At 38.3% G+C, this 25,030-nt stretch overlaps 1 protein-coding gene across 18 annotated transcripts in view; it reads right to left on the bottom strand.

Annotated features, from left to right (window-relative positions):
- The window catches only part of nfixb (nuclear factor I/Xb), a 203,752-nt gene that overhangs the window by 149,689 nt on the left and 29,033 nt on the right, over positions 1–25,030 (bottom strand). The window lies entirely within an intron of this gene.

The raw sequence follows: 25,030 nt of genomic DNA, 5'->3' as shown, positions 1-25,030 counted from the left end.
CCAGCAACTGCAAAACATGACAGTAAATTAACCACTAAAACTCAGAGAGGAGTATAGTAACATTCTGGAGGGAAAAAGCTTAACCGGTTTCTTAACTTACCCGTCTCTTTCTCTGACGGTTCTGTGTGATGTTCTTCATAGTGTTTCTTTTCTGGGCCTTTTCAGACTGATCCAAAGAATACTTCCTCAGCAAAGTCTCACAAAATAAAATACATCTTGAGACCTGCCAAATAATACATTAATAATATATAGTTAATGCCAATAAAAGTAAGTAAAACAATTCAATTAAAATGTATTTGTATAGCGCTTTTCACAATACATATTCAGGGTTTTTCCTGGGTCAAAAATGGTCTTCGGTGGTGGCTGACAGACATGGTCATCCATACACACACATACGCACGGTAAAAAAAAAATACCCTACCCACTTGATCTGCAAGCGCAATACTGACAATAAATTTGAAATAAATTCAAAGAAAGTTTGTAACTTTTGCTTATCTTATTTTGATACCTTGATGTTTGTTTTTGTTCCTCATTTTTACACTATTTACTGATAATTGTTTTGGTAATCATATCAATATTAAAAAAATAGTATTAAAAAAAAATGAACAAATAGCCTAATTTTCTGCCATATACAATCAGCTAGCTAACAACAAATTTGTTCTGGGTTCACCTCACTCCAGTCTAAACTAATTGATTTTAGGCTATTTATTTTACTACACATTGTCCACATAAATAAGCTGAAAGACTGTTGATAATTAAAAATAATTCTTACCATCCACTCTTGCTAAAGTGGGTAAGCACACTTGTGTTCTCATTTCAGGTGTTGTTCTGAGTAAATGATTAAACTAATTTGTGAGTTCAGTGTTGGACAGATCAGTTCTAACCAGTCGTTAAAATGATTCGGTTCAAAGGAGTCATTAGGTGGCGAATCGGACATTAGCAGACGCGTTGTGTGTGAATCACGTCTTTAGAAAATCGCGAAAGATTTGTCAAGACACAGAAAACACTTCATAACCGGATAGGATTTGTTTCCTGTTTATTTAAAGTATGCTTTATGTCAGCTGGTCAGAGAATCAGTCAATGTTTTTTGAGCGCATTTCACACCCAGCGGTAATTAAAGGAAGACGTCTGATAGCGCCACGTGCAACATGGATTCGGTCTTCCGACCTTTTGATTTTGATTAACGTAATATGTGAAACATTAGAAAGCTAAGAATGCTTATTTTGAAGACAGAGAGCGTGCGAGCGGGAGGAGCTCACTGGTCGTTCTCTCTGTCACTCAGTTAACTCAAGTGCAGCAGTCCTCTACTACATCAATCATAAATCACAATAACTCAACAAATAAGGCTTTGGCGGGACAAAAATTTGTTTTGGCGGCCGGCAAAAAATGTTCAATGTAGGAAAAACCCTGATATTGTTTCAAAGCAACTTCACAGAAAATGCATGCGTCTACATTACAGAAAAAAACAGAGAACATTAAAATAATGACAACATTTTTAAGATTACCTTTTACACATTCAGGGTCAACATCTGTAAAAGTTCTTCAGGATCATGGATCCAAAACTTCTGGATCATGAGGGGGGAAGAAACATGCACACACACAAATGAATATTAATTTGTTTGATAAAACATTAATATTAATTATCAACTTACGGACATGGACTTGCAAAACATACTCACCAGGCCCATACAAAAACTTTACAGTAGATCCAAAATCCTGGTTTGCCTGTAATTCTTCAGAGTCCAAGGATGGTGTTTTCCTGTCCTCTCTGCAGAACAAGTGTAAGTTACATGATCTCAGATTATTCATTCCAAAGCTCTGTTACATTTTATGACAAGCTTGATCTTAAAACTAGCTGACAGTAGGGATGGGCATTATGACCATATAATTATACATACATGAGAAATTATATTTTACAATAACGATATCACAATATATTTATTTTGATGGATATTTTATTAAAATGCTACAGAATAATACTGCTTTAAAAGTCTTCACTGTATGATATTCAATTAATTAATATCACATGATTCTTAAAGAAGCAGAAGGTCTTCTCTATTCTTTTGTTTTATTAAAATGATGACAAAGCTGCAGCCCCTTTAAGAACGGATGCACAGAATGACACGCATCCGGGTTTCCCCACGTTAACTTGAACTGTTTAACGTACTTAAGACATAACTGACTGTTTAAATCAAGTGAATACCTCACATGACAAGGTTTCTGAGATAATTGTGTGCATTTTACAGAAAGATAATTGATTTCGGGATCGCCTGCTGTCTGAGAGAGGCTTATTTTAACACATGCATGTCCCGTTCATTATTCTACATTCATGCATGTTTCCTTGTCAAAATGTCAAAAAGTTTTAGTACAGTCAGTGCTGCGTTATATACGCTATATTCCCATTCCGCAATATAAAACGGTAATGTTAACGTTTACAGCAAAATCACTAACAATAGTCAGTATCATCAGATCGCCATAACACCCAGCCCTATCTTAACAATATTACAACAAAACACAGAAACAGAATATGTAAGTTAATCACGATTAGCATATGACTTTAATGCACTAACGTTATATATCTTGATAAGCAGTAGAAAAAATATAAAGGGGTTTACGTTACCTTCTGCCGTCTGCTGTCCGCCATTGGAAACTTAGTCTGTTCGTATTCATGTTTTTTCGTTCTCAGTCGACATCCCACAATCAAAATTCGTCCAAAATAAGATTTTAACAGGTTTAAAATGATCCATGCAATGCCATTAATGGACAGAAGAAGCCGTCCTGTTGAAGATTAGAAGCCGCGCGATCGCGTCGCGTCCCCGCGAGCCACGAGCAACGAGCAACTCCAACGGCAACGGGTGTATAATTCAAACTGAAGGCGCGCACTGTCATTGGTCAGATTTCTGGATGACGTTCAGATTGACCAATCACGCTCAAAAGAACACGGAAAGACAGCAAGTAGCCTTGCAAATATAGAAAAAAACTTGTTTAAAACAACAGTTAGAAAATGTGTATATTTATTTTTATTTGCTGTTATATTTAATGAATTGGTCAAATGTTGTTTTGTGGTGTGGGCAGAGGCCTGGAAGTTTCAACCTGTGCAGATTTGCAGTGCAGATTTGTACTCTTTAAAAACAATTATTGTTTGATATTTAGTTTGCTATATATTTTGTTATATTTGTATCCAGAATTGAATGTAAAACCAGTTTGAATGTAAAAATACACCTTCACTGTAAAACAGAAAATTAAAGTAAAATATCTTAATTTAAATAAGGAAAAATCTGTAAACTAATAGTGTTTTCTCTAAAACGTTTAATGTAAATTTCTGTGAAGTTTTTTAACTTTATTTGACTTAAGATATTTGACTTATTTTACGGTTTTTGTTTTGCAGCTGTAGCTGCGTTTTTTTTTAGGTTTTTATTCTTACAGTGTAAATATAAAACTAATAAGATTTACTTTAAAATGACAAAGAATAATGTTAAATTGTTAGTATGGACATAAACATAAACCTTTAATATAATGAGCTAAATATTGTATTACAGTTGTTAATTTACAGATATTGTTTGTAATTTTGCATGAATTTGTTATTTATGAAAACAGAAAAATAATACAGTGATGTTCCTGTATAAAAAAATGAGAATTACTGTAATTTGTCATTAATGATATAATCCTTAAAATAACAGTCAAGTTGTTTATTTAGATATTGTTTGTAATTTTACATTGTTTTAAACATAATTCAAAATTACAAGAAAATACTGTAAAAAACTGACGTTTTTTTCTGTAAAATTAGGATTATTTTTATTGGTTGCCTTATTTTTATTGGTAACCTTATTGGTTGCACCTACATCTATTGTGAGTGGTGGATTTCAAACCTCAAAACGCTCCTCTTTTGCAGCGTGTTAAAGTTAAGAATCTTGGAGTGACACTTTTTGTTAATAGTTGCAGAGCTGAAAGATCTGCTTGTGTTTCTGTGTTTCTTGAGCAAGTGAATCCCTGCTCTTTTTTATTCCATATTTTTATTTTGAGCATATCAGTTTTTGGTGTTTTTAAAACAAACTTTTTCATTTTCCACATTTCATCTCCTTTTTATTTAATTCTATTATTGCCTACAATTTGTAAAACTTTGCAAAAATTGTTTGGGGATAGTCTAAAATGTTTGGTTAATTATCCTTTGTTAATTCCATTACATTTCTTTGTTTATTTCATTACATATTCAGATTTTTTTGTGAACGTATATGTTCAGACAGGGTTTTTATTTTGTACTGTTTTTATAAAAAATATTTGATTTAGAGACTCTTTTCATGCAGTGGTTTTAAGGCCCTGACACACCATTATGATGGTTTGGCCCAGACCCAGGCAACGTGAACCAACCCCACAGTCGGCTTTAGTCATTGCTAGTTCAGTTTAGTGTTTCAGGGCCTTAAGAATTATTTTTTCTGTGTAAAAAGCTTGTTTGCTGTAGCCTACAGTAGACCAGAGTTAATTCTCAATCCTGAAGTGCTCCCCTGCCCCCCTCCCTCTGAGAACAGCCAGCACAAGTGTCAGTCATTAACATATGAAAGGTCTTCTTCACACCTAACAGTCTTCAGTCCTAGCACACCCAGCAGTGTTTCAGCTGTATATGTCCGTGAAATTTCACGGATTCCTGTATACGTCCGCATACGTGAGGTTTCCGGGTTTTTCTGGAAATATACTGTTCCGTGTTACTCTGATCCGCTTTTTCCCACATACATCCGGTAAACATCAAATTACACAGGAGTATACCATGCCCGGATAGTGCCGGATTTCAGTGTTTTCATGCAGTGTAGGGCATTGCTAAGTGGTTGCTAAATTGTTCTGTGATGTTACTTTGGCGTTGCTAGGCAGATGCTAAAAATAGGTGGTTGTAAAATTTTCTAAATTGTTGCTTGGGCGTTGTTAGGTGGTTGCTAAATTGTTCTGGGTGGTTACTATGGCGTTGCTAGGTAGATGCCAGAGTGTTCTAAGTGGTTATAAAATGTTCTAAATGGTTACTATGGCATGGCTAGGCAGATGCTAGAATGGTCTGAATGGTTGCTAAAGTATTCTGGGTGGTTACTATGGTGTTGCTAGGTAGATGCCAGAGTGTTCTAGGTGGTTGTGAAATGTTCTAGATGGTTACTATGGCATGGCTAGGCAGATGCTAGAATGGCCTGAATGGTTGCTAATGCTTTCTGGGTGGTTACTATGGCGTTGCTAGAATGGTCTGGATGGTTGCTAAAGTGTTCTGGGTGGTTACTATGGCGTTGCTAGGTAGATGCCAGAGTGTTCTAAGTGGTTATAAAATGTTCTAAATGGTTACTATGGCAAGGCTAGGCAGATGCTAGAATGGTCTGAATGGTTGCTAAAGTATTCTGGGTGGTTACTATGGTGTTGCTAGGTAGATGCCAGAGTGTTCTAGGTGGTTGTGAAATGTTCTAGATGGTTACTATGGCATGGCTAGGCAGATGCTAGAATGGTCTGGATGGTTGCTAATGCGTTCTGGGTGGTTACTATGGCGTTGCTAGGTAGATGCCAGAGTGTTCTAGGTGGTTGTAAAATGTTCTAAATGGTTACTATGGCAAGGCTAGGCAGATGCTAGAATGGTCTGAATGGTTGCTAAAGTATTCTGGGTGGTTACTATGGTGTTGCTAGGTAGATGCCAGAGTGTTCTAGGTGGTTGTGAAATGTTCTAGATGGTTACTATGGCATGGCTAGGCAGATGCTAGAATGGCCTGGACGGTTGCTAATGCGTTCTGGGTGGTTACTATGGCGTTGCTAGAATGGTCTGGATGGTTGCTAAAGTATTCTGGGTGGTTACTATGGTGTTGCTAGGTAGATGCCAGAGTGTTCTAGGTGGTTGTGAAATGTTCTAGATGGTTACTATGGCATGGCTAGGCAGATGCCAGAATGGCCTGGACGGTTGCTAATGCGTTCTGGGTGGTTACTATGGCGTTGCTAGAATGGTCTGGATGGTTGCTAAAGTATTCTGGGTGGTTACTATGGCGTTGCTAGGCAGATGCTAGAATGTTCTAGATGGTTGCAAGCTTACCAACCCAAGTCAAACAAACCCATACATGTCGCTCTTTCAATGTCTATAAATTGCATATCATTTACATTTTTCACCAACTTTATAAATGACCAGGTGAAACTTAAACATCCAAACAAAGCAAACCTCTCCTCAACAAAACACATTGATTCATGTCTGGTTCACAAACTGGATCACAGTTTAATACTAGCTACAAATTTAAAGAAAAACACCCAGTTCAAATAACAATCTCTGAGTTCAGGTCAAACAAGGATACGGTAACCCTAACAATCCTAAAATGTCTGATGTTTGCAGCTCTCGGATCATTTTTATACGTCGTCTTGGGGTTAATTCAACCGCACACTTGGCCACAGGACTCAAGCGAAAGGGTCCAAATGACTTCCTGGCTTCTGCGAGACTCCCGGAGCTTCAGCCAATGCCGTTCTAACTTTAGTATGAAAATAAAAAAATGACATATGAAAGCAAACACAGGCGAATGTAAGGAAGGAGATATGGAACTTTTCTTGGACGGCGCGTCTTCTCTTTGTTTGTGTAAGTCCCGGCACATGGTAAATGTCATCCTGCATTATGCAGCCGCATGATTTGTATTTCGTTTATACTTCTCTTGAAAATGGCCAGAGCCCGCCGGGAGGACGGGTAAACCAAGGTGAGGTTACTGTTGGTTCCCTGCAGTCTTTTCCCATTACAAAATGGGGAAAATGCCACTAAACTACAGGAGTACGATCATATGAGAAAGACATTGTTCTTAAAGAGATGAACCAAAACTGGAATAAAAACAGCTGGACATCTGGTTATCTTTGAGGGGAATAGGGATAGGGAACAGAGCGTTTTTTTACCTGACCTGTTTGAAGCGTGGAGCCATGATTAGTCTAACACACACTCCATCACCAATAGGGAGCCACAAATGTGATATCATGAGCTAACTTGAGTTCAGTCCAGATCCTATTCCAGATGATATGTAGAGGGACGTTAAATGAATCTGTCCCAGAGCAGGTCATTAAATGTGCACAAAACTATAAAGTCTGTTTGTTCTTTTGTGTGAATTACATATAACACGATGTACACAAACGCTACTAGCTATGCGAACGCGATTTCATGCCATTCCCAAAATGTGTCGCAATGCAAGAACACAACTCTATTCTCGGTGCCGCCACAAGGGGTCCTAAAGGGCATTGGCCTAAAGCGCCTTCTTCTACTGTCAGATTCGAGGGAATGTAGCGAGCTAAATAAATTTAACTTGAACTAAGGCTATGCAGGGCGCTCTTTGAGGGGACAGTCATTTGTAGCGGTGTCTGAAACCATAGTGGACGTTATTGACTGCACTTATTCAATCCCATAATGCACCGCAATAATGAGGGGCACGTTCAAGCTCAAACCGGTGCGCAACGTTTTACTACGGTTTCCGGGTTGAACATCATGTTTCCTGTAAACAATGTGCAACGGGTTTGAGATACGTTTTCTCTTGTTTGGTGGGTGTGTCAGAAATGTCAGCCCAATCGGCAGCAATGTGTATATAAACCACCCAGTGTTAAAGAGACACAATGGGTCCAAGTAAAGTCGTTTACAAATGTGTCCGCTGCAGCTCGGTATACGCATTAATTGAAGATATTAGAAGACATGTTTGTCTTTTCATCCTGAAATGCGAGGCAAATGTTGGATCACAATAATTAGGAACCACAGTTTCCACCAAGCGGCAACCTCCCGCAGTTTCTCTTGAAGCCAATATGGAAGTGACTTAAACTGCAGTTCATCGACTGGCCACTAGGGCTCCAGGAGGGAGCAGAATCTCATTGAGCCCCATGTTAAAATGCCCAACTTTACAGCAGAAAAATACATGTTTACAGTCTGGTACAAATTGTGGTTTTGGTCTATACGGCTATACGACTGTGAGGAGGGTGAATATTTGTATAACTCATTCGTTTACATTATATAAAAGCTTTAAAGTCCTGCATAATTAAGGGCGTGGCCACTTTGAGTGACAGGTGGATAGCCGTTTATCTGCTGTCTGTTAGTCATCACGTCACCTCAGCTCCGCCCACGTCCCGCCTCTTTGCCCGTTTTCTATTATCCGGGAGTGACGCGCTGCGGACAAGATGGCAACGGCCAGCTCGTCCCTACTTTACGCTTCAAAGCGGCTCTTCAGAATCCTATGGGTGACGTCACGGACACTACGTCCATATTTTTTTACAGTCTATGGTTTCCACAAATCCCTTCACTCTTTTATTCTGGACGGCAAGGGCAGGGACTGTAACATTGAGCGTTTTTTGACGTTTTAAACATGTATTTATAGGCTCTGAAAATGATAAAAAAATAATACAAAGAATGGCCTTCTCAGCTGCCATAGTTGCAACTTCTGCGTCATCAGAACGGTGTTCAATGCAGCACCGTTTCCGTGTAAAAAAAAACGTTTTGTCAGGGCTGAACGTGGCCCTGATGAACACTCAACGGCTATAGAATTCCCATAATGCACTGTGACGGATGCGCCAAATGAGGCAGTCTCCCGTCTGAGCAGAAGATGGCGCTTGCAGCTGAATCATCCATCCATCCATTTTCCAAACCACTGGTCTAATGTGACTACAGCGTAATATCATACCAGGGCTATAACCACCATAGACATTGAGGGGGACAAGTCCCCCCGAATAATTAAAATTACCAAACTGTCCCCCCCACAATATTTGATATTCTTGATGCTGCACTCCATTACACACGGCTCTATAACAAAAGTTAAATGTTATATTTTTTAGGTTGGTCTGCCTCGGTGTTGTCTGCAACAGCGCTCGTCACTGTCAGAATGAGTGAGATGGCCAATCAAATCAAAGAAGGCGGGGCTTGTTAGTGCGGATTCCAACGCGGCACTTTAGATATAGCAATGAAAGAGTGCGGAGCTAAACATTTAAAGGGTTAGTTCACCCAAAAATGAAAATTCTGTCATTAATTACTCACCCTCATGTCGTTCGACACCCGTAAGACCTCCGTTCATATTCGGAACACAAATGAAGATATTTTTGTTGAAAGCTGATGGCTGAGAAAGGCTTCAGATAGGCCTCCATTGGCATTCAGTACATTTACACTTCCAAGATCCATGAAAGGCACTTAAAACGTCGTTACAAAGTCTATCTCACCACAGTGGCTCTACAATAAGTTTACGATGCGACGACAATAGTTTTTGTGCGCAAAAAAAAAATCAAAATAACACCTTTAACCAACTTGTTCTCGACTTCCGTGTGTGCCTCCACGACGCATGCGCGAGAATATGACGCAGATCCGGCATTCGGACAGATGACCCAGAAGCGATTTGTTTACGATCAGAGGAAGACGCGCGTGTCTAAGCTGTTGGATTCTACATTGATCGTGCTTTAGGTCTCGGCGTAGTTCTCAAAATGGGGTTAAAGTGTGCATTTCATGGATTCCCGAACGCTGGCGCTACGTCATATTCTCGCGCATGCGTCGTGGAGGCACACACGGAAGTCGAGAACAAGTTGGTTAAAGGTGTTATTTTGATTTTTTTTTTGCGCACAAAAACTATTGTCGTCGCATCGTAAACTTATTGTAGAGCCACTGTGGTGAGATGGACTTTGTAACAACGTTTTAAGTGCCTTTCATGGATCTTGGAAGTGTCAATGTACTGAATGCCAATGGAGGCCTATCTGAAGCCTTTCTCAGCATCAGCTTTCAATTAAAATATCTTCATTTGTGTTCCGAATATGAACGGAGGTCTTACGGGTGTCGAACGACATGAGGGTGAGTAATTAATGACAGAATTTTCATTTTTGGGTGAGCTAACCCTTTAATATTTGACATCGGTTTTATATATTTTTGAATGTTTGGAATAAATCATTTTTTATGTTTTTGAAAGTTTATTATGCTCACCAAGTCTGCATTTATTTGATCAAAAATATAGTAATATTGTGAAATCTACAATTTAAAAATAACTGTTTTCTATGTATATATATGGGGTGGCAAAATCATAATATTGGTATCACAGATACTGAACGGCTTGGTTGTGTGTGAGTGTGTGTAAATTATAATTATATGTAAATGTAAATTAATAAATGCATCACCTATGTTAAATGTCTCTGAATTACAATTCATGTAAATTCCTATTCTTGTCAGTCCCATTCAAATTCCCAACTTCCTGTGAGGTGTGGCCAATTCGATTCAAATTCACACTCATGATTTCAAAATGAGCCAGTTCTTTAATTTTGAATATGCAGTGCATGTGTTTTTAATGGAGGGACCTTCATTTAACACGATCATGAAAAAGATCATGCTGGTCATTTAAACCTTACGGACATCATATTCAGTGTAGATGAAAACTAGTAGGCCTATCTAAAAATGACAGCGTAACTTGCGTGCCAGGTATGAGACCGCATGGATTTCGGTCATAACATCTTTCTGTAAAACTTGGGACAGATGATTAACTGTTTGGTAGAGCCGCACAATGCCATAGTGGTGCAGGGCGGCAACTTTCATTGCATTTATTCTACCCTACATAGAGCCTGTCAGAAAAAGCCTGTGGCCTGCAACCATTGCCAGCAGACGCTCACAGGAATCCTGTCCACACACACACACACACACACACCCTCCCTTGCTCGCTCACTCGCGCACTGTTTGCTCACAGCTGCCGGGCCTCCTCAGGGTTCATGCGAGGTAAAGATATGCTATATTATGCAACCGTGTATAGATTTTCCACCACTGGAGGTTGGCCAACTTCCTGCTCGCTCAGAGACAGGCGACGAGAGCTGCCGCGCTTTGTTCCCGACAGCAACAGGCAGCGATTCCTTGCAGGACTGGTTGGCTAAACATGCCATGTGGCCGGGAGTAACACTCCACACACGGTTGTTTACGATCTGCTGTCTTTCCTCGCTGCTGCTTTCGGTTTTCATGCAATTCTGAAACATTTGCATGCAGATCGTTCGGGTTGCCGTGCAGCGATTTAGTGAGTTTTGACAGACTATGCAAAAAAGGGAAAAAAAAGAGAGAGAGGGAGAGAAAAAAAAAAGATGCAGCTTTCCTCTCGCACCTCCACACCCACCAACCCCCAAGACAGGAAAACTGCCTCTGGCTGCACGGTTAACTCATGAGACGCTCGCTCTTGGCCGGTCGCACACGCTGGAGAAATACCTCAGGGTGAAACGCGTGCGAAGCCATTTTTGTTTTAGGTAATGATTTTTTCGGGCTCAATAATCTTACCTGAGACGAGAGTTTATGACTGTAGCTCATCAGAGGTCACAGACTCACTGCTAAAACTGAAAAGCTTTGCTGCTTCATAGGCACATTTGTCTTTAAAAAAATTTGAATAAAAAGGGAAGTGTAACTTTATTTCTCACAACTACTTTTCTCAGAGATTTAGAAAAGCAACTTTATTTCTTACAATTGCAACTTTATTTCTCATAACTGCATAATTTCTCATGATTTAGACTTTAATTATTTCAATTGCAAACTTTATTGCTCACATTGTTTTTTTTTTATTGTTTTTTTTTTATTTTTTAGAAAAGTTTTATTTCCATCTCACCCACATTTCAGTTTATCCTGTAAGATCTTATTGGATTCTTAGAATCCTATTGGTCATTCTGATTTATTTTAATGGAATTTCACTTTGTCCTGTGATATTTTGTATTATTACTTTTTAATATAATAATAAAAAAATTAATTAATGAATTACTTTTTTAGAGTAACATTGTGGGTGTGTGTGTGTGTGTGTGTGTGTGTGTATATGTGTGTGTGTGTGAGAGACAAACCCAATTGGATCCCATTAAAATCCTGTTGAAATTATCCTATTTATTAACATAAATATTGTCTTATAAGACAATTCCCACAGAATCCTATAGGAATCAGATAAGAATCTTATAGGACAAGACATACATATCCTATAAGACAATTCCTAACGGAATCTTATAGGAACGGTTCCAAAATAAGATAGAATTTCTAAATGGAATCCTGTACAGGTTTCTTTTTGGAATCCTTTAGGATTTTTTTGACAAGGGCCTGATTCCGACTCACGGTTTAGACTTTTAGGGCCCTATCATACACTCGACACAATGCAACACCAGGCGAGACGCCCGTGTTTTTTGCTAGTTTCAGCCGACGCAGTTCTCATTTTCATGTCCAGCTCCACGTTGTTTAAATAGCAAATGCACTCGTGCTCATCTGTTCACCCATGGTCATGCTGGTCTGAAAACCAGGTGTGTTCAGGCGCATTGTTGGCGCGTTGCTAGTTTGAGGAACTGAAAACGACTGAATGACCAACAAAAACCTGGACTAAAGTCAATAACGCAGTTGTTTTCAGGCGCCTCAAAATAGCAACTGGCCTGGCCTGGCGTCGCATTGCGCCAAGTGTATGATGGGGCCTTTAAAGTCTAAATCGTGAGAAATTGAGTTGCAGTATTTTTGGTGTTTTTTAAAGAGCGTGCTAGTAATATGAGCCAATAGGCGGGTGTACAATGCGTGTACACTCTTATTACACACACAGGGATGCGCAGCAGGACACAAACATTTTAAAATATGAAAAATAAAAGGATTCCTCTCTGGAGAAGCGTTCAGTCTTTCTGCTCGCAAAATCCGCCATGTAATAGCAAATCTGCCATGGTGCAAGCGCAACTGGCTTTTAAAGGGAATGGGAGATGAGACTCTGATTGGTTTATTGCACGTAACACCCAAAACACACCGATGACTCATTAAGAGACTAAGGACAACCCTTTTGGACCATGCGTCTGAAGCACAGACCGTTTTTTTTAATCGTTAAATTAGCAAAAGTGGATTCGCCCTAAGTGCACCTGCGCCATTTGCTTCAGACCATGCACTCAGATCGTTAAAATAGGGCCCTAGATCTTCAGTTGCAACTTTATTTCTCACAATTGTAACTTAATTTTCATTTTGTCACAGATGTTTCTCCTAAAATTCCATTGTACAAATAAAAGTAGACACAAGTGAGACAATTGTTGACAGTTAATTTTATAGTACAGAGAATGACATTAATGCAAAAAGCATATTTGAGAACAAAATTGATTTTTTTTTTTTTTTTTTTTAATGAAAATGTGCTATGGTGTTTCTATGGTTTTCTGGGATTCTACACTCCTCCCCATGTTGTGATGTTCTGGTCTATAGAAATATTAATATCTGAAAGATTGTGACTGCAAACTTTGGAAAGTTGGCAAATCTTTGAGACATCGTTGAGATCTCTTCTGAAACTCTACAAAAAGCCAGTGTGAGATTAGTCTTATTCTTGGAGAGAAGCAGAAAACATAAAAAAGTCATTGAATCTTGATATGAAATGCCATTCGCAACTCATTTTTCTTCCTTCAACAAGAAAACATGAAAGACAGGATTTGGTTTCGTCCCCTGGGAAAAGATTGAATGATGAAGAATTAGTTAGATTCTTATTCCAGTTCGAATTGCATTCCAGTTGATTGAAGAGCAAGTTATTGCATTTTGATGAAAGATTAAGATTTGGATTAATGTGCTGCAATGAATCATAGACAAAAAGCTCAGGACGGTGCATTAAAAAGATAAACAGGTCAATTTTCATTGAATGTTAAATTATATCATATTGTTGTCTAGGAGAAACAGTTGCGATACAAACACTTTTTTTATTTTTTATTCACAGCACAAAAAAGAAATCTGGAACTCTTCAGGAAATCAAATCATCTCCGGCCAATCATATTCCTTAATCTAAACAATAAGCAGTCAATCACAGCTGCAAGGTGTAACGCGTGTGTGAGGCTGTGGGTGTGGCCAGGTTCAGAGGAAATGTGCTAATGTGATGCATGTTGACTGTCAGAGGTTGTGGAGGCCATATGGGTTAAGAGTCAGGCGAGGATCTGGCACACGTGGCAGCGCTTTCTCGCATGCGCTGTGTCGGCGCCGGCCGTGATATGTGCAGTTGCCACCGGATTGACACGGATGAGTAAAGAATGCACACCTGCGTCTCATGTGCTTAAGTGTGTGCAGGTGCGAGGGTGTGCACACGTGTGTTTGCGTCCAAATGCATTATGCATGAGGGTAGAGTGTTTTAAATTTGCGTTGTTAATTGACAGAGGGATGCAAAGTAAAAGAAGGAAATGGAGACAAACATACTGTGCAACAGCAGACATTTGTCAACTAGAGTTGTGCATCATTTAGAACTGAAATGAGAATGCCTTCAATATCAGTTTAACAGAGACACATTTGAAATTTCAATTCTGGAATTCGAATTGAAGTAGCAAACAGGATGCAGAATTGCAATTCATATTCATTGTAAGTAGAATTAAAATTATCAGATTTTTAAAAAAATCATATAACAGTATTTACTAACTAGAAAAGTAAGTTTGAAAAGAAAAGTTTGTCAAGATGCTTTGAATATTGACAAAGTCTTTGTGATGGATGGATGGATGGATGGATGGATGGATGGATGGATGGATGGAACAACTGGTTGGTTGGATGGATGGAACAGATGGAGGGAGCTACTGGATGGAATGGATGGAGGGAACAACTGGATTGAATGGATGGAGGGAAAGACTGGATAGAATGACTGGATGATGGATTGAACATATGTAAGGAACTACTGGATGGATGGATGGATGGATGGATGGATGGAACGACTGGTTGGTTGGTTGGTTGGATATATTGAATGGATGGAAGGAACTACTGGATGGATGGATGGATGGAGGGAACAACTGGATGGAACGGATGGAGGGAATGACTGGATGGAACAACTGGATGATGGATTGAACATATGTAAGGAACTACTGGAAGGATGGATGGATGGATGGATGGAACGACTGGTTGGTTGGATATATTGAATCGATGGAGGGAACAACTGGATTGAATGGATGGAGGGAAAGACTGGATAGAATGACTGGATGATGGATTGAACATATGTAAGGAAATACTGGATGGATGGATGGATGGATGGATGGATGGATGGATGGATGGATGGATGGAACGACTGGTTGGTTGGTTGGTTGGATATATTGAATGGATGGAAGGAACTACTGGATGGAACGGATGGAGGGAATGACTGGATGGAACAACTGGATGATGGATTGAACATATGTAAGGAGCGACTGGATGGATGGATGGATGGATGGATGGAGGGAACGACTGGTTGGTTGGATATATTGAATGGATGGAAGGAACGACTGGATGGAACAGATGGAGGGAACAATTGGATGGTGGATCGAACATATGTAAGGAACGACTGGATGGATGGATAGATGGAATGACTGGATGGATGGAATGACTGGATGGATAAATTAATGGATGGATGGATGGATGGATGGAGGGAACGACTGGATGGAATGGATGGAACGACTGGATGATGGATCGAACATATGGAAGGAACGACTGGATGGATGAGCGCCTGGATTGACGGATGGAACGGATGGAAGGATCAACTGGATGAATGGATGGATGGGAACTACTGGATGAATGTTTTCTACCCTGATGCTAGATTGTTTGTTATAAATAATCTTTTTTTTCTTCCAATTTAATCCATTTTATGGTAAATATAAAGACAAAATAATCAAAAGCTATGAGGTTTGTAAAAAAAATATATAATTTGTAAAACAATTAAATGGATTAATTATAATTGTAATACGTATTAACTATTACACAATTATTTAATATAAAACCTATTTGTAATAAATAAATAATCATGAATAAAATGTATACAAAAACAATAATTTTTATTTAAAATAAAAATAATTTCCAATTACCAATATCTAATTACCATTGTCCACTCTTACTGACTGGTGTGCACTGTGTATATTAGGATCAGTGCTTTTCAGAACCACCTCAAGCTTTTCTAGCGTCCCTCAGCTGGGTCGTATGGCCTTGACCTCTGACTGCGTCTCATAATAAGCATGTGGGCATGTGTTACACGTCCAGGGTGTTTGATCGGCCCCGCTGTGGTCCGTCGTGGAGTGGCACTTCAACAAAAACAAAGTAAAACAAAGAGAAACTGATCCGCTCAGACAGAGATGGAACCATCGGAGCACAATGCCAGAGTCGGAAAATTTGCCTAGCAACACCGCGAACCCAACCCGTGCCAACACTGGCATAGCCATCCGACGCAACCATCCCCACCCATAAATCCAGCAAACTCCTCACAGAGGAGTCCTAAAAGCACACCGTCCTACACCCGTAAACATAATGAAGGATCCGCAAGGGGGGGGGTTTCACGGGGAAGAACCATTTTTGGTTTATAAAACACTTTTTTTCCATTATAAAGAACCTTTTGTTCAATGGAAAGGTTCCATGGATGGAACCACGGACGCCAATAAAGAAGGATTTATTATTTTAGGAGTGTAGAGAAAACCCGAAGGTTGAGGGATGCATTCAGGGCAAACGGATTCTGATGTACGATGTCTATCGGCCCATCTTTACGCCAAGCCCTCAAACAGCTGCTATGGGAACCGTGTCTTCCTGTTTGAAGGACTGAGGCCTGCTCTGTTTTCACAAAGATGGTTTTGATCAGCTCCGTTAGCCGACCGTACAAAAAAACCTACGTTTCACGGCTTATGTATATGCGAGCTAAATTATGTAATTTGCGTTCGAGTGTGTGTTCCATTACCATAGAAACAGCACAACATATCAGCAAGCACAGAGCCGCAGCGGAGCTACGGGCACTGCCAGGCCGCTGCCAAGGCCTAATCCATGCCAGGAGTGACATGAGCGAAGGGGAAGGGAGGAGGACACACACACACACACACACACACACACACTGGATATCCTCCTATTCTTTTGGCTGGAGACTCCCATGGCAATGGCAGTAGGAATCCATTCTCCACGGATACTGGGACAGCTGTGCAGATAGTAGATGAGGGCCGATTGGTTTGGGCCTTTCTGCATTAAAGCTTAAGATAAAAACTAGGTGCTTTATTCTAGGCCGGCTTCTTCCATGCCAACGTGCATCTGATTCAGGCCGGCTTTGTGTTTCCCACCACCTGATATAGTGAACGGCAGAATAAAACTGCTCTCTGACACATTTATTATGTCCACTATGGACTGAACATTTCCTCCGGTGTTTGTCTCTCTATAAACCTTGACATGTTCATTTTGAAGGGTCGTTTTGTGGAACAAAAAGTGAGTTGGGAGTAGGGTTGGGAACTGAAAATTGATTCCAATGGTGGAATCAGATACTTAAGGCAAGGCCATGTCTTGAACGTTGGGGGGGGGGCAATTAATTTTTTCTTTTTATACAGCATAAAGAAACAAAACAGTGAACGAAATTCTAGGTCTAATTCTAGTTGGGAAATAATCATTTTGGGACTATTTGCAAATAATATTTGCATCAAATATATCGTTAGTCTCGAGATTCTTCCCGTTAGTGAATAAATACATAGATCCGCTGTTAACATTTGATTTCCTTAATGGTCTGGTGGTAGAGTTTCAGTAAACCGTGTCGAAGGTTACAGGTTCTAATCCGCCCTCATATCGTTTTTTTCTTCTTCATTAAAATCAAAGATGTTCAGTGATTGTACATTAAGAGCAGGGACACGTTTGTGTGCATTTTGTTTTGTGATTTCACCGGAAAGACTACACTCTCAGAAAAAAGGTACAAAAGCTATCACTTGGGCGGTACCTTTTCAAAAGGTACACTTTTGTACCTAAATGGGGCATATTGGTACCTTAAATGTACATATTAGTACCTAAAAGGAACAAAAGTGTACCTTTTGAAAAGGTACCGCCCCAGTGATAGCTTTTGTACCTTTATTTCTGAGAGTGTAGAGTCTCCGCAACGGCTTTCAGCGATAGATTGATGTGTTTGTCTGTCTATAGACTGTGCACGAGCCAAAAGAAAATGTAAACCCCGCCTACTTTGATTTGATTGGCCATCTCAATCATTTTGACATTGACAAGCGGCGTTAGACCTGAGGCAGACAGACTTAAAATGTAACTTTTAAACATTTTTGTCATCCTAACATACAGAGCGTTGCGTAATGAAGTGCAGAGCAATTTGGCCATTTCTAATTATTATTATTAATTATTGGCTTGTCCTGACTTAAGGTCAGGAATAGGTCACTTGTTATTAAATTATATTGATTCCTTTGTGTGCATTTTAATATGACTTTAAACCACTCAAGCGCAAGAAGACTTACACGCTCCTTTCTGTTTATATCCAAAATGACGTGTGCACAGAAAGCCGCCTCTCATACTCTACGATACGATACTACGATACTGAACTGTGTTCTTTTGCACTTGAACGGACGAATACACACAAATATGTCAAATTATCCTCGTAAACACAGTTTAAGTCTTAAGTGAATGTAAACAGTTGAGAAAGAAAACGCACGTATAACAATATATTGGATCCATGCGGATCTTAAAGTGACAGCAGCCTAATTCTATTCCTGCTGCCGTCTCTATAATAACGTTAATCTAACAACAAAAGACAGAGAAAATTCACTCGCTGTTCTTGACTGAATAACGTCTCTAACTATATTTGTAATCTATATTTTATTAATAAAGTGCAGTGTTATTTTACATTTGATTACCGTTTCGGTCCCTGAAAATCTTAAAACACTGTATATTTCAATCTATCTTTGTTCAGTTGTATCTATTTGTGCGATTGCTAATCTGTTTATTGGTTCTTTTTTTAATTACTGAGTGTGTACTTGTCTTTAATTATGCTTGATATTGGTTAGGCTAGTTGTTTTTGCGGTAGTATTTTTAACATGGGCAAAAGTTCTGTGTAAGTGTTCTTTAGCCATGATTTTTGTTCATGGTATTCAGACACAATGAAATGTTTTGCAATAAGACTTAAGTTAGAACAAACGTGAATGATATCTATTGGAAAACAAGGTACTCTCTGATAGCAAACTGTATTATGCAAAACTATAACTTCCCAGGGCAAAAAAGGGCATTTACTGAATATCGATTTTATTGGATTTATGATCTCAAAATCCCAAATAGATTAATGACCATCCATATTTACAGGTGTTCAAAAACAAAGTAAGCTAAACTAAAAATATTGGACCAAATGTAAAAGCTTAAGAATTGGCGATAAACCCATTTGCATGGACTGCTATTCTGAGAAATGGGATGAATGTTTCCCCGTCTGTGTGGTATGTAGTTACAGCACTGCATGGTATCATTCATATCCTCCAACCCTGCATGATTTTCTTTCTTCTGTGAAAGACAAATGAGGAAATGTTCAAATGCACAGGTGCCAAAATGACAACTAAGCACCATAACATTAGTCCATATGACTATATTCCAATCATGTGTCGAAATGGAAATGTATTTTCTGAAAATTCTCCCTTCTACCACAGCTCCTAAATCGCATTTTGCATTGAAGATTTTCAGCAAATAATGCCTTAAATATCAGTTTGATGCTCACACAAATCTATTAGACGACTTCGGAAGACTAGGGATATGCACCTTGCTTGTTTCTTACCAGTTTCATATATGTATAATCGTTGACAAATACGCAACGCATTAAGTTTATTAGGTCATGTTAAAAAATATCTAATTCATATGCAATTCAAATACATCAATCTTACATTTAGACCTTTTCTTTTGAGTGGATGGCTACTTTATGATGCTGTTTTTGCCTTTTTTTGACAGCCTCCATTCATATTTGCTTTCAATTTGTTTTGTTTTTTAAAAAGAGAAGCTGAAACATTCTGCTAAACCCCTCACTTTGTGTTCGGAATGACAGGAGTAAAGGGCAAAATTAAAAACTATTCCGTTAAAAAAAACGAGAGAGTGTCATGAGAAACTAAATTAGGGGAAATTAAAGCCTCTGTAAGTGCAGCTCAGGGAAATAAACACGATATGATCCTGTAGTCTCCGAACACCGCTATGGAATGTCTTTGTTTGTGGTGTTTTATTATTGTTGAACGTACGGCGGGTGAACGGGAGCTTTGACAGTCGGCTAGGGGACGCGGCTGACGCCCCGTGAGAATGAATAAGTAAAAGGAACAGAGTGTCCCTGTGCCCGTCTGGCATTGTAACCATCCCTCTCTGCGTCTCCGTGCCATGAAACCAGCTCGACTCTACGCCACTGGACACCATTTGGACAAACGCGAGACTCCGGTTTCACCGGCAGACTGCCTATCACATGAGCGCACAATACCGTCACGGCCCTCTGAAGTGAAACGTAAGATCAACTAGTTGTCCTCTTCAAAAGTCACTCCCGTGCTCCCAATTTCGACAGGAACAAAATCTTTGATCATCGAACCGAAACATGTGATGCGGTCCTATTTATCAACACTGTAAAAAAATATTGTTGGGTAAACTTAAAAAAGTAAGTAACCTGGTTGCCTTAAAATTTTGAGTTCATTGAAATTAAAAATTTGAGTTACAACAAAGGAAATTGGTTTAATAAATAGAAACTCAAAACATTATTGTATCTGAATATCTGATATTTTTTTGTGACAAATCAATTTGGTATGTTTCACTGCATTATTACAAATACAAAATCTTTTAATAATATTTGAATAAAGGGTGATGTCGATTCTCAAATGTTCATTGTATTAACTCAAATTTTTAATTTCAATGAACTCAAAATGTTAAGGCAACCAGGTAACATACTTTTTAAATATTTTTTTTACAGTGAATATGACAATATTCATAAGTGAAAATCACTTCTAACCAAGGGTCATGCGGTGCGAAACGCTATTATTGATCCAAAACTATTTGAAAGAAATGACAAAATATACACAATTATAAAACATTCAGTGTTTTTTTAGATGCTTTACACAAATGTAGCACCTTTTAAAAATGTATTTCAAACAGCAGGATAATTGAAAATGAACTAGAGAAGACAAAAGGGTCATAACAATAAAAATGCATTATATTAATAATTAATAAATCAATAAAAAAAATTAAAAGGCAACAAGAAACATAACCTAAAATACACACACTGCCTCTTCAAAATAAAAACTTTCAAACAATATAAATATATGGAAAGCAACGGTATATATAAAATTCTATACAAAATATAATGAATTAATTCAGTGTGTGTTTTGTTTTCAATTAATTAATTATATTTTTATATATAATTTAATATATACTTGCAGCCTTGGTGGTTTTAATATATTAAATTATATATAAAAATATAATTCATATTTTTTTATATATATATTTAATGTTCGCCAAGTCTAAAAACAATAAAAACAGTAATATTGTGAAATATTATTTTAATTACATTTTGTTTCTATTTTATATTACAAACTTCTGACCAGTAGTGTGTGTGTGTGTGTGTGTGTGTGTGTGTGTGTGTGTGTGTGGTGTTCAGATGATAATACCAGCGTGCTAAATGATTACCATCTTCATTTACATAGTTCTCCAAAAAGCAAATGTGTACTTTTTGTTTGTTTTTGTTGTTTTTTGCATTGTGCCCTGCACTTGGGTTGGATGTGCAGACTTTTGCCATTAAAAAACAAGCCGTTATGGTAAAATGTCCACAAAAACATGTTAATACTTTTTTTGTAAGTGTGATTCTGATGCTACTGGTGACTTAGAAAGGCTAAGAAACGGGTAGCTTGTACTGGACAACCAGCCCCTCAACATGGTCCTGCAACGCTCCCTAATCCTGTGATAAAACCACTTGAGCTTCAGCATTAGGAAAAAAGAGGACAAGAACGAACGAACAAGAAAGAATTCAAGCTTAAAGACACAGTCGCATGTGAGTGAATCAGAGAGTGAAAGATGATGAAAGTATTAAAGTCTGAGATATCAAAGCAGTGTCTTGATTCAGACTGCGGCTCCATCAGATTTTAATCCCGAGAGCAGCTGTTCCAACTCATTTTCCAGGCCTGGGGAGCGAGCGATACTGGAGAATCTAGAGTGACTCTAGTCTAGAGTAACTAAGTCTTGGGGGTTTGGGGGAGAAAGTTAAGCCTGTCATGGCCGAACGGCCTCATCCAGATTTTTATTTGGCCGAATATTCACAGATATTCCTCGCCGCTGATTAAAGTTTTCTGAAGCGAGATACAAAAGGTTTCTCCTCGGCTCTGTGAAATTCAGATCCGGTTGCGGTAAGATGCGTAACGGTCATAAAAAATGGCTGCAAATCAAATCCACGGGATTGACAAAAGTCACACCTGTGACCTGGCTGGTGCTGATTAAAAGGGATTTTTACGCTGGTCTAAAATCAGCAATTCAGATGTTCCTCAAATCGTGGTGGAAAAAAATGGCTTTCGCAAATATATTCTATTAAAATCATTTAAAAAATGTCCAAATCGGTACTTTTTATGTGGTATTGACTGAAAATGATTGATTCTGACTGGCCAGTTGACAGAAATGTGAGTTCCCAAATTTAAATAAATCAATAAATAAACTCTATATGAGGTACAGACATACTCTCGACTCTATAGTATTTGAAATCTTCGCGAGTGTTAATGACTGAGTGTGACCTGCACATCCAGCCAGGCTTAAAAAAGGCAGGTGTGGCCCTTCAGCTGTATGTGATAATCTCTCTCTCTCACACACACACACACACACACACACACTTTGTAATTATACAAAACACAAGTACATAATTAGACATAATTTTTGATGTCGACCCTCATTTTTGGCATGAAGCAAATGCATTTCATTCAGAATGACCGGTAACATTTCTTGACTAAATAAGAGGAAACTCATTTGGTGATATTATGGTCATATATATATATATAAAATATATATATATATATATATATATATATATATATATATATATATATATATATATATATATATATATATATATATATATATATATATATATATATATATATATATATATATATATATATAATTATATATATGCATTTCTTTATTTTTTTTCCCCTTAAATGGCTGCCTTGAAAGCATTTTAAATGTTTAGGCAGTGCAATTTAACTGAAAAGCACTTTTTCCACAGCAATAAACTGAAGTTTACTTTCTGCAAAGGAATTATTTACAGTAAATCAATTATATTCAATTTCAGACCTTGACCAACATCCACATCTGACATTGGTTTAAAACACGCTCCTCTATATGCCGCAATACGCACCGTTCCCAAAAGTTGTTCACTCGAGAAAAGTAACTCGTATAACCTTTTTCATTCACGTTTAATATCATGAATGACCTCAACAGCTAAAAAACAAGCCAAATGTAGATGTTTTCATCAGACACAAAGCTTCGAAATCCAAGTGCAATATATATATGCAACCTGCTCTCTTTCCCCTTGAAGCGCAAGGACTCTCCATATCCAAAACCTCCTTTAAATTTAATAAAACAGTGATTATTTATTTAAATATACAGCTGATGCAATATATTTAGCTTCAGGTTCTGTTGTTAATAAATGCAACAACAACAACAACAAAAAAACTAAGAACGATAGATAGATTAAACCCGATACAGCACTATCTCACCTCTAAAGCCTTTAATCGAGCCAATAAAAGCTTGAAGTCATCCAATAATATACTAATATGGCATATTTGCTTTTCCAGTTGCGATTGACCCACTGCCGTTGTTTTCTCTGGAGCAGACACAGGTATGATTCAGTGCAATATAAACAGGGAAATATGTAGATTTCAGACCCAAGAGATAAATCTGTTGCAGTCTGCTTACTAAAAAAAAACACTGACACTACACTTACAGTAAAATGCAGATATCAAGTCATACATAAACACGAAAAAGAACGCTGATATATGGCCATAAACCTTATGAAGAAGCATAAATGCAGTCCTTTTTTAAGACTCAAGACGTTTATTAAATGACTGCACCACTTCAATCAATTAAGGAGCAGGGCTGCGCACAGTAACTATTGTATTTTAAATGGGAAACAGGCCGCTGCTTGCATGCCCAAAAGAAAAACACACGCTCCCCGGTTCTGCAAGCATGCGGTAGGGGCATGGAAGTTAAAATTGTTTTAATAGAACCACTGTAAAACTCAGGAATGAATTACACATGACACACGCAACGCAAGCCAACTGTCCGCCATGGCAGGAATATAAACAACGGCGGCGTATGACAGAGAGACGGCACTAACTTACGCAGAAAAACTTTGAGGAGCCAGCTATACTCCTGAAGACAAAGAATCTCTAGAAATGAGGGAAAATCACTGTCAGCCCTGTTCAGCTCCGCACTATGATGTGCGATTGTGAGTTTAGAAGCAGACGTAATGGATGAGAATGTCTCTTTGTTTCTGATTGAAGAGACAAATATGAAAAGCTGTCGTGTTTTTAGTGTGTGTATGTCTGTGTGTGTGTGTATATATGTAAAACATGCCATATGAATGCAAAAAAACAACAACAACAACAACAAAAATAGTAATGGCATTTGATTGCATGGCAAATTTTTAAACTGTATGCAAATGCTCTTTGATGTGCATTATAATTTTACAAAAACTATGAAACATAAAAGTATCAAATAATCAGATTTCACGTACATTTGTTAAAGTCTGATATCTTAAAGTAGTTTATGGCAAAATGATATAGAGGAAAAAGTGACCTGTAACAGTTAAACATCAAATACATCCAAAAACAATACATCATTATTAATACATGACTTACTCTGCTGTTGTTTCGTTTAAAATAAGACTAGTCAAAAAAACGCATTATATTCAGAATATCAAATAAAAGTATTTGAACATGAATTAATGTACTTAGGCATACATTTGCAATTCTTGTAAGCACCTCGAGAAACTATAACTCGTGTAAAAACGATAAAAAAAGGTTTCAGGTGTACATTATAAATGCATTTAAACCAGGTAACAACCTCAAAAAATATCTCCAGTCATATTTCCCTAATTTCACAATCCCACCATGCACATGAAAGGCACAGAATGTGCCGTTTAGATAAGAAAAGCTGGCAAACTGGTATTTTGGGGCAATGCTGGCGACCTTTGACATTTCCACACATACACAAAAGGCGAACCGATTAAGTTCAACTCTTACAGCAACAACGTCAAACACAGGACTTTCCAAAGCCCGCGCGCGTCTTACAATCTCTCCAAGTGAAGATATGCCGAGTGGGACGAAGCGAGAGAGAGAGAGAGAGAAAAATGACACGAAGCGCTAAACTCGCAGTTCA

Source organism: Gobio gobio, assembly GCF_949357685.1.
Source record: "Gobio gobio genome assembly, chromosome: 1".
In the NCBI taxonomy this organism is placed as follows: Eukaryota; Metazoa; Chordata; class Actinopteri; order Cypriniformes; family Gobionidae; genus Gobio; species Gobio gobio.
Note: the sequence above shows the minus strand (reverse complement) of the source record. Positions and strands in the feature narration are given on the sequence as shown.